This window comes from Procambarus clarkii, chromosome 19 (genome assembly GCF_040958095.1).
Source record: "Procambarus clarkii isolate CNS0578487 chromosome 19, FALCON_Pclarkii_2.0, whole genome shotgun sequence".
Lineage (NCBI taxonomy): Eukaryota > Metazoa > Arthropoda > Malacostraca > Decapoda > Cambaridae > Procambarus > Procambarus clarkii.
Genome location: NC_091168.1, coordinates 40,066,104 through 40,078,452, shown reverse-complemented (window position 1 = coordinate 40,078,452; position 12,349 = coordinate 40,066,104). Strand labels below are relative to the sequence as shown.

The following is a 12,349-nucleotide window of genomic DNA, read 5'->3' as shown; positions in this document are numbered from 1 at the left end:
GCATATGTTGCTACAACGTTGGAGTATATGTTGCTACAACTTTTTTGACAAATGCGTCAGAAATGTGTGTTAACATTGTATGTTTTCTGGAGAATCTGAAGGAAACAAAATCTTTTTTTCTGTTAACTGAAGAATCAGAACTGAGGCACAGTAGCATTTCACCGGTATAGTCATTGTAGTAACGTTATCACGTCACTACAACATATACATAACGGTATGTGTGTTTGCTGGATATAACCCCACGAGCTAGGGACAGAGGGACGCAAGAGGGCAGGCAAACGTAGCATGTCAGGTACAGGAGCGGAGGCATAGGAGGCCCCGCTGAAGGCTCTTCTCCACCCGCACTCTTCATTGTAATAAAGAACACCTTCTGTAGCTGGAGGAATCCAGAGGCTTGAGACTACAATGGCTTCAGGAGCTGAAGACTAATGGCGCTCTGGGCTACTTGTAGCCAGAGGCGGTCAAACAACGCTAGCACACACTGGTGCTCCAACTGCCACTCTGGCAGCAGCATTGTGTCTGGCTACATGCAACACCAGCTCAGAGAAGTCTCACGAAGCCGGTGGAGTTTACTGCCGGATCACATGCAATAGCCACCGTAGGTGCGTATGGCGTCCTCTGTGTAGGTCTTGCCTGGGATGACACCGGGATCCAAGTGGTGCAGGGAGCAGTCATGGGCGTGGGGACACTGATACAACGTCTTGTGTTCACTTCTTCGAACTGGGGTCGCTTCTTCATGGTGAAGAGACGACATGGCTCTTTCCGCTTACATCGCAGCCGCTGTGAAAAAAAAGAAGATTCAGACTAGATGTTTAACAATGACAACACATAGGGGTTTATTACTTTAAATTCATGTGAAGGAGTTGCAAAATATTGCATAAAACACAAGTTCTGGATGGACTGGTCGGCATATCAAAGCCTTCAACATCGCAGATATGTTGACAGACTTACTATTATGTACGAAGGGTCTCCAAGTTCCCCATCTGGCACAACTTCTTGGCCAACCAGAGATTGTCAGTCACAACACAAGGCGCTCAGCCATCAACAACCTCCAGATGGTTGTATACATTAGTCCGCCTCGTATTTGCAATATGTTTGCTCAACATGTACTGAGGACCCATGTGTAATCAAACCAAGTGACCAGATGAAGACTTTATCACACAGTTGGCTCCTGGTTCATCCTTTTCCCTCCTTGACTGTCATTTAGTATTTTATTTTAGTTTCTTTATAATAGACACAAATAACAAATTCATCAAATAAGTGAGGGGTCTAGGGATGAGCTTCTGATGAGTTGGTGTAGGATAACAGCTCTTGCTGGCAGTTTCACTAGCGACGAAACTACAGTTCCTAATGAACCCTAGAGGGTTCGAGAGAGAGATACAGAGACACAGAAAGAGAGAAAGAAAGAGATCGCTAAATGACACCGAAGTATATTTGAATATAATCATTATGTGAATACTACTAGAATCCTTATTCTCATAGTTGACAGAGAAGGAATGAGAGAACGTACACTCTGGGGAGAGCAGGCGAAGCTGTAGTGAAACCCAACGCCCTGGCCAGTCCAGTGATAGTGACATACAAGAGGCAGGCCTCTTGATGATATACGTTACCGAGTTCTTGGGACATACGCAGTGTATGATCTGCTGCGTCGCGTTGTCGGGAAAGGTGGTGAAGGTCCAGGTAACGTCACGGAAGTAACGACACTTGGCCAGTTTCTTGGTGGGCTCACACACCTGTGGAAGACGCTAGGTGTTTGGATCCGGATGAACAGGTGTTGGTGCGGACAGTTTGACTGTTTCAGGTGTTTTATATGAGTGATGGTGGCGTGCACTGGTGATGGTGACATATACTGGTGATGGTGACATATACTGGGGATGGTGACATACACTGGTGATGGTGACATACACTGGTGATGGTGACATACACTGGTGATGGTGACATACACTGGTGATGGTGACATACACTGGTGATGGTGACATACACTTATGATGGTGACATATACTGGTGATGGTGACATACACTGGTGATGGTGACATACACTGGTGATGGTGGCGTGCACTGGTGATGGTGACATACACTGGTGATGGTGACATATACTGGTGATGGTGACATACACTGGTGATGGTGACATACACTGGTGATGGTGACATATACTGGTGACGGTGACATACACTGGTGACGGTGACATACACTGGTGATGGTGGCGTGCACTGGTGATGGTGGCGTGCACTGATGATGGTGACATACACTGGTGATGGTGACATACACTGGTGATGGTGGCGTGCACTGGTGATGGTGGCGTGCACTGATGATGGTGACATACACTGGTGATGGTGACATACACTGGTGATGGTGACATATACTGGTGATGGTGACATACACTGGTGATGGTGGCGTGCACTGGTGATGGTGGCGTGCACTGATGATGGTGACATACACTGGTGATGGTGACATACACTGGTGATGGTGGCGTGCACTGGTGATGGTGGCGTGCACTGGTGATGGTGACATACACTGGTGACGGTGACATACACTGGTGATGGTGACATACACTGGTGACGGTGACATATACTGGTGATGGTGACATACACTGGTGACGGTGACATACACTGGTGACGGTGACATACACTGGTGATGGTGACATATACTGGTGATGGTGACATACACTGGTGATGGTGACATATACTGGTGATGGTGACATATACTGGTGATGGTGACATACACTGGTGATGGTGACATACACTGGTGACGGTGACATACACTGGTGATGGTGACATATACTGGTGATGGTGACATACACTGGTGATGGTGACATATACTGGTGATGGTGACATATACTGGTGATGGTGACATACACTGGTGATGGTGACATACACTGGTGATGGTGGCGTGCATTGGTGATGGTGACATACACTGGTGATGGTGACATATACTGGTGATGGTGACATACACTGGTGACGGTGACATACACTGGTGATGGTGACATACACTGGTGATGGTGACATATACTGGTGATGGTGACATACACTGGTGACGGTGACATACACTGGTGACGGTGACATACACTGGTGATGGTGACATATACTGGTGATGGTGACATACACTGGTGATGGTGACATATACTGGTGATGGTGACATATACTGGTGATGGTGACATACACTGGTGATGGTGACATACACTGGTGATGGTGGCGTGCATTGGTGATGGTGACATACACTGGTGATGGTGACATATACTGGTGATGGTGACATACACTGGTGATGGTGACATACACTGGTGATGGTGGCGTGCACTGGTGATGGTGACATACACTGGTGATGGTGACATATACTGGTGATGGTGACATACACTGGTGATGGTGACATACACTGGTGATGGTGACATATACTGGTGATGGTGACATACACTGGTGATGGTGACATACACTGGTGATGGTGGCGTGCACTGGTGATGGTGACATACACTGGTGATGGTGACATATACTGGTGATGGTGACATACACTGGTGATGGTGACATACACTGGTGATAGTGACATACACTGGTGATGGTGACATACACTGGTGATGGTGACATACACTGGTGATGGTGGCGTGCACTGGTGATGGTGACATACACTGGTGATGGTGACATACACTGGTGATAGTGACACACACTGGTGATGGTGACATACACTGGTGATAGTGACATACACTGGTGATGGTGACATATACTGGTGATGGTGACATACACTGGTGATAGTGACATACACTGGTGATGGTGACATACACTGGTGATGGTACCATACACTGGTGATAGTGACATACACTGGTGATGGTGACATACACTGGTGATGGTGACATACACTGGTGATGGTGACATACACTGGTGATAGTGACATACACTGGTGATGGTGACATACACTGGTGATGGTACCATACACTGGTGATAGTGACATACACTGGTGATGGTGACATACACTGGTGATGGTGACATACACTGGTGATGGTGACATACACTGGTGATAGTGACATACACTGGTGATGGTGACATACACTGGTGATGGTGAAACACACTGGTGATGGTGACACACACTGGTGATGGTGACATACACTGGTGATAGTGACACACACTGGTGATGGTGACATACACTGGTGATAGTGACACACACTGGTGATGGTGACACACACACTGGTGATGGTGACATACACTGGTGATGGTGACATACACTGGTGATAGTGACATACACTGGTGATGGTGGCATACACTGGTGATGGTGACATACACTGGTGATGGTGACATACACTGGTGATGGTGACATACACTGGTGATAGTGACATACACTGGTGATGGTGACATACACTGGTGATGGTGACATACACTGGTGATGGTGACATACACTGGTGATTGTGACATACACTGGTGATGGTGACATACACTGGTGATGGTGACATACACTGGTGATGGTGACATACACTGGTGATGGTGACATACACTGGTGATGGTGACACACACTGGTGATGGTGACACACACTGGTGATAGTGACATACACTGGTGATGGTGACATACACTGGTGATGGTGACATACACTGGTGATGGTGACATACACTGGTGATAGTGACATATACTGGTGATGGTGACATATACTGGTGATGGTGACATACACTGGTGATGGTGACATACACTGGTGATGGTGACATACACTGGTGATAGTGACACACACTGGTGATGGTGACATACACTGGTGATGGTGACATACACTGGTGATGGTGACATACACTGGTGATGGTGACATACACTGGTGATGGTGACATACACTGGTGATGGTGACATACACTGGTGATAGTGACACACACTGGTGATGGTGACATACACTGGTGATGGTGACATACACTGGTGATGGTGACATACACTGGTGATGGTGACATACACTGGTGATGGTGACATACACTGGTGATAGTGACACACACTGGTGATGGTGACATACACTGGTGATAGTGACATACACTGGTGATAGTGACACACACTGGTGATGGTACCATACACTGGTGATGGTGACATACACTGGTGATGGTGACATACACTGGTGATGGTGACATATACTGGTGATGGTGACATATACTGGTGATGGTGACATACACTGGTGATGGTGACATACACTGGTGATGGTGGCGTGCATTGGTGATGGTGACATACACTGGTGATGGTGACATATACTGGTGATGGTGACATACACTGGTGATGGTGACATACACTGGTGATGGTGGCGTGCACTGGTGATGGTGACATACACTGGTGATGGTGACATATACTGGTGATGGTGACATACACTGGTGATGGTGACATACACTGGTGATGGTGACATATACTGGTGATGGTGACATACACTGGTGATGGTGACATACACTGGTGATGGTGGCGTGCACTGGTGATGGTGACATACACTGGTGATGGTGACATATACTGGTGATGGTGACATACACTGGTGATGGTGACATACACTGGTGATAGTGACATACACTGGTGATGGTGACATACACTGGTGATGGTGACATACACTGGTGATGGTGGCGTGCACTGGTGATGGTGACATACACTGGTGATGGTGACATACACTGGTGATAGTGACACACACTGGTGATGGTGACATACACTGGTGATAGTGACATACACTGGTGATGGTGACATATACTGGTGATGGTGACATACACTGGTGATAGTGACATACACTGGTGATGGTGACATACACTGGTGATGGTACCATACACTGGTGATAGTGACATACACTGGTGATGGTGACATACACTGGTGATGGTGACATACACTGGTGATGGTGACATACACTGGTGATAGTGACATACACTGGTGATGGTGACATACACTGGTGATGGTACCATACACTGGTGATAGTGACATACACTGGTGATGGTGACATACACTGGTGATGGTGACATACACTGGTGATGGTGACATACACTGGTGATAGTGACATACACTGGTGATGGTGACATACACTGGTGATGGTGAAACACACTGGTGATGGTGACACACACTGGTGATGGTGACATACACTGGTGATAGTGACACACACACTCTCTCTCTCTCTCTCTCTCTCTCACTGGTGATAGTGACATACACTGGTGATGGTGGCATACACTGGTGATGGTGACATACACTGGTGATAGTGACATACACTGGTGATGGTGACATACACTGGTGATAGTGACATACACTGGTGATGGTGACATACACTGGTGATGGTGACATACACTGGTGATGGTGACATACACTGGTGATTGTGACATACACTGGTGATGGTGACATACACTGGTGATGGTGACATACACTGGTGATGGTGACATACACTGGTGATGGTGACATACACTGGTGATGGTGACACACACTGGTGATGGTGACACACACTGGTGATAGTGACATACACTGGTGATGGTGACATACACTGGTGATGGTGACATACACTGGTGATGGTGACATACACTGGTGATAGTGACATATACTGGTGATGGTGACATATACTGGTGATGGTGACATACACTGGTGATGGTGACATACACTGGTGATGGTGACATACACTGGTGATAGTGACACACACTGGTGATGGTGACATACACTGGTGATGGTGACATACACTGGTGATGGTGACATACACTGGTGATGGTGACATACACTGGTGATGGTGACATACACTGGTGATGGTGACATACACTGGTGATGGTGACATACACTGGTGATGGTGACATACACTGGTGATAGTGACACACACTGGTGATGGTGACATACACTGGTGATAGTGACATACACTGGTGATAGTGACACACACTGGTGATGGTACCATACACTGGTGATGGTGACATACACTGGTGATGGTGACATACACTGGTGATGGTGACATACACTGATGATAGGTACACACACTGGTGATGGTGACATACACTGGTGATGGTGACATACACTGGTGATAGTGACATACACTGGTGATGGTGACATACACTGGTGATGGTGACATACACTGGTGATGGTGACATACACTGGTGATAGTGACACACACTGGTGATGGTGACATACACTGGTGATAGTGACATACACTGGTGATAGTGACACACACTGGTGATGGTACCATACACTGGTGATGGTGACATACACTGGTGATGGTGACATACACTGGTGATGGTGACATACACTGGTGATGGTGACATACACTGGTGATGGTGACATATACTGGTGATGGTGACATACACTGGTGATGGTGACATACACTGGTGATAGTGACACACACACTGGTGATGGTGACATACACTGGTGATAGTGACACACACTGGTGATGGTGACATACACTGGTGATAGTGACATACACTGGTGATAGTGACACACACTGGTGATGGTACCATACACTGGTGATGGTGACATACACTGGTGATGGTGACATACACTGGTGATGGTGACATACACTGATGATAGGTACACACACTGGTGATGGTGACATACACTGGTGATGGTGACATACACTGGTGATAGTGACATACACTGGTGATGGTGACATACACTGGTGATGGTGACATACACTGGTGATGGTGACATACACTGGTGATAGTGACACACACTGGTGATGGTGACATACACTGGTGATAGTGACATACACTGGTGATAGTGACACACACTGGTGATGGTACCATACACTGGTGATGGTGACATACACTGGTGATGGTGACATACACTGGTGATGGTGACATACACTGGTGATGGTGACATACACTGGTGATGGTGACATATACTGGTGATGGTGACATACACTGGTGATGGTGACATACACTGGTGATAGTGACACACACACTGGTGATGGTGACACACTGGTGATGGTACCATACACTGGTGATGGTGACATACACTGGTGATGGTGACATATACTGGTGATGGTACCATACACTGGTGATAGTGACACACACTGGTGATAGTGACATACACTGGTGATAGTGACATACACTGGTGATAGTGACATACACTGGTGATAGTGACATACACTAATGATGGTGACACACACTGATGATGGTGAAGTCAGTGCTGCCAACCACCGACACCTATCGAGCACTAACGGGGGAAGCACACCTTGAAGTGTCTGGTCTTGTCAGTGACGGTATGGCCATCAGACGGGTCGAGGGCGGCACTATAAGGTGGACCTCGACGGCAGCGGCACTGTCGCTCCACCCTCGGAGAGTCGTAGATTTCGACCTTGTTGCAGACGGTCCAGGAAGAGCACTCCGGCAGGTCCTCCTCAGACTCCTGCTGGAGGACGACACTGGCTTAGTGGAGCTACCTTTATGGCCCCTCTCTCTCTCTCTCTCTCTCTCTCTCTCTCTCTCTCTCTCTCTCTCTCTCTCTCTCTCTCTCTCTCTCTCTCTCTCTCTCTCTCTCTCTCTCTCTCTCTCTCTCTCTCTCTCTCTCTCTCTCCCTCTCTCCCTCTCTCTCTCTCTCTCTCTCTCTCCCTCTCTCCCTCTTCCTCTCTCTCTCTCTCTCTCTCCCTCTCTCCCTCTCTCTCTCTCTCTCTCTCTCTCTCTCTCTCTCTCTCTCTCTCTCTCTCTCTCTCTCTCTCTCTCTCTCTCTCTCTCTCTCTCTCTCTCTCTCTCTCTCTCTCTCTCTCTCTCTCTCTCTCTCTCTCTCTCTCTCTCTCTTTTGGTTTGGTGGAGGTGCTCCCCATCCTGTTCCCATCTGCTTCTTCCAACTTGGCCATAAAAGTGTCGCAAAGATCCACTTCACTATTTGATTTGTTAACCTCTAATTTTGTCTCCTGACTTACATTATTGGGAGTTTGTGATATTTGAGACTCTGATTTTGACTGGGTCACGGCACATGCTGGGTACATTACCTTGTCCTCAGGATCTGTCCATGCCCTAATCACCTCTGGTTTAGTTAGCATTATTGGGTGGTCATCTCTTTTAACTCGATTACCAGCAAGATCATTCCCCACAATTAGATCAATGCCAGCAACTGATAATTTAGGACAAACACCTACTAAACTTTTGCCTTTAATAAAATCACAGTCTAGGTTTACTTCTCTCAAGTGTACAGTCTGGAAATCTCCTGTGATTCCCTGTATAATCATTACCTCCCCAGTCTCTGTAGACTGTATATATTCCAACACACTCTCTAATAATAAAGATTGGGATGCTCCTGTATCCCTCAAAATTTTAACATCATGCCACAAACCATTTGCACACTGTAATTTCCCATTTGATATAAACTCTCCAAAATGATTTATAGCAAGTGTTTTTTTCCCCATTATTTTTGTTACACCTTTGGTTTTCCTCCCATCACACACATTGTGAGTGCCATAGGCCTCTTTTCTGGGTGGAGAAACCAACAACTCTTAACAACATGACCCTTCCTATGGCAGTAGGAACACTGTTTCAACTCTGGGTGAGGCTTATTACTAGTATGATCCTCTCTGGGTTTCATATTACTCTCTTTACCACCTGGAACCTTTGAAAAAGTGTTTCCTTGATCTGCTGTTGGGTACATGTGGGACCCAAATCTGACTGAGGAGTTTACTGCTCGACCAGATCCTTGTCTATTTGATTGAATTTTATTTTTAAAAGTTACTTTAAGCATCAACTCATATTCATCTGCTAATTTAGCCAACTCATAGATATCTCTGGGTAATTTCTCTGCCAAATACAAAGCAACATTAGAAGGTATGCAAGATAAAAATTCTTCTACTAGGAGTAAATTTTTAAGAGAGTCCAGATCCCTAATTTTTTCTGCATCTAACCATTTATTAAACATGTGATATTTCTCTTGTGCAAATTCTACCAAGGTTTGACTTGTGTCTCGTCTCAGTTGTCTAAACTTCTGCCTATAAGCCTCAGGAACAAGTTGATAAGCAGTAAGGATGGCTGCTTTTACCTTATCATAGTCAAAACTGTTACTCAAAGGCATAGCTGCAAATATCTTCTGTACCTTTCCCACCAACTGACCTTGAAGAAGAGATTCCCATTGTGTTTCAGGCCACTCCATACTCTGTGCCAACTTTTCAAAATGTATGAAGAATTGGTCTGGGTCAGACTCACAGAATAGAGGAAACTTGACATTTTTGTGAATCTTTAACTGCCCAGGTGTTCCTAAATCGTCAACACCGGTATTTTCTGATCTAATTCCCAAATCTGCTAGCCTAATCTGTAACTCTATCTTTTTCTGAGCTAGCTCCACTTCTAACCTCTTCATAGCTAGTTCTTGAGCTTGCTCTGCCTCTATCCTCTTCTGAGCTTGCTCTGCCTCTATCCTCTTCTGAGCTTGCTCTGCCTCTAACTGCAACTTCTTTAGTTCCAATTCTGCCTGCCACTGCATCTGAGTCTCTACCTTTCCTGTAGTTACAACATTTGCACCACTGGTGGACGGGGACTGCTCTAATATTTCCCTAGGTTCCCACTTTTCTTCTGTTAGCTCTGGTTCTCATCTTCCTCAATCCTTCCTTCTTCGTAAGCCTGTTCTTGAATCTTATCCTTTAGATTTCCACACTCATCTCCGCCTTCCTTATAACGATCCTTTCTCTCTTTCTGAACTTCAGTCTGCCCTGGCCCTCTGCGGATCTACGGCAGCGGGCTCGGATGACGTTCATTATGAGATGCTTCGCCATCTCCCGCCGTGCACGTTTCAGTATTTACTGAATCTGTATAACCAGGTCTGGGAGTCGTCGTCCGTCCCTGAGGACTGGCTCGATGCCGTTGTACTCCCTATTCGGAAACCAGGGTCTCTCGGTACGTCCCCTAAGGACTTCCGCCCTATTGCTCTCACGAGTTGTGTTTGCAAGCTGTTTGAGCATATGGTAAATGTCCATCTGATGTGGTTCTTGGAACATCATCACCACCTCTCCTTCTCAATTTGGTTTTCGCAAGTGCCGCAGCACGACTGATGTCCTGGTGAACTTGGAGGTCTATATTCGTACTGCTGTTGCTGCGAAGACCTCCGTTGTTGCTGTCCTTTTTGACCTGGAAAAGGCTTATGACACGACTTGGAGATACCATATTCTGTCGCAACTCCGTTCTTTTGGCCTTCGTGGTAATCTCCCTCTCTTCCTTCAAAGCTTTCTCTCTCGTTGTACCTTTCGAGTCAGGCTTGGTGCCACACTCTGCCTCTTTTCGGCAGTGTGAAGGTGTGCCCAAGGTAGTGTTCTGAGTACTACTCTTTTTCTGGTTGCCCTCAATGGTCTTCTTTCCTCCCTTCCTTCTGGCATCTTCTCCGCTCTTTATGTTGATGATCTTACTCTTTGCTGTCGAGGTGATGATTCGCCTCTCCTTCAACGACTTCAACTTGCGATTGATGTAGTGTCATCTTGGGCCACTAATCATGGCTTCAAGTTCTCTACTACTAAGACTTGTGCCATGACTTTTACTTGGAAGCGGGTCGTTCTTCTTCCCTCTTTGTCACTTTATGGTCATCCCCTTGAGTACAAATATTCCACGAAGCTTTTGGGGTTATTCTTTGACACTCGTTTGTCTTGGTCGCCCCATGTCTCTTACCTCCGTGTTGAATGCTCTAAGGCCCTTAACCTACTTAAGGTTTTGTCCCATACTTCTTGGGGAGCGGATAGACGCACGCTCCTCTATTTGCATTCCTCTCTCGTCCTGTCTAAACTCGATTATGGTTGCCCTGCATACTCTTCTGCTTCTCCTTCTACTCTTTGCTGTCTTGATCCTTTGCACCATACTGCGTTGCGCCTCAGCTCTGGTGCTTTTCGTTCAACTCTTACCCTCAGCTTGTACGCTGACACTGGCTTTCTGTCTCTCCAGGATCGCCGTGATCGCTACAGTCTTCGCTATCTTACAGCATCCTCACTCTCACCTCTATCGTGCTTTGACTTTTACCTCTCCTGTAGTTCCTGTTCCTCTTCACCACCTTCCTCTTTCTGTTCGTTAGTCTCGCTTACAAGATTCTCTTTCGGTTCGTCTTACTAATGTTTCTCCTCGTATTGTTTCCTCCTTGCCCCCGTGGAGGGTCCCCCTTCCCAAATTTTGTACTTCTCTGACCCGCATCACTAAAGCATTTACCCCTCCTACAGTTCTGAAACGCCTCTTCCTTGAGCACTTTTCTTCTCACTCCCACTCCGTTCCCATCTTCACCGACGGGTCAAAGTCTGCTGACGGTGTGGGCTACTCTGTTGTTTTTCCTGACCACACTTATATGTGTCGCCTTCCTCCGGTGGCTAGCATCTTCAAAGCGGAACTCTATGCTATTCTCTATGCTCTTCGTCTCCTGCTTTCCCGGTGTCAATCCTCCTTCGTGGTGGTAGTTGACTCTCGTAGTGCCCTCATGGCTTTAGGGTCCTTTAATCCAGTCCACCTTGTGGTCATCGAGATTC

General features: G+C 46.6%; 1 pseudogene; it reads right to left on the bottom strand.

The window, feature by feature from the left end:
• Nucleotides 1-580: 580 nt before the first annotated feature.
• LOC138366451 (uncharacterized) lies at nt 581-10,215 on the bottom strand (annotated as a pseudogene).
• Between the last annotated feature and the right edge of the window lie 2,134 nt (nt 10,216-12,349).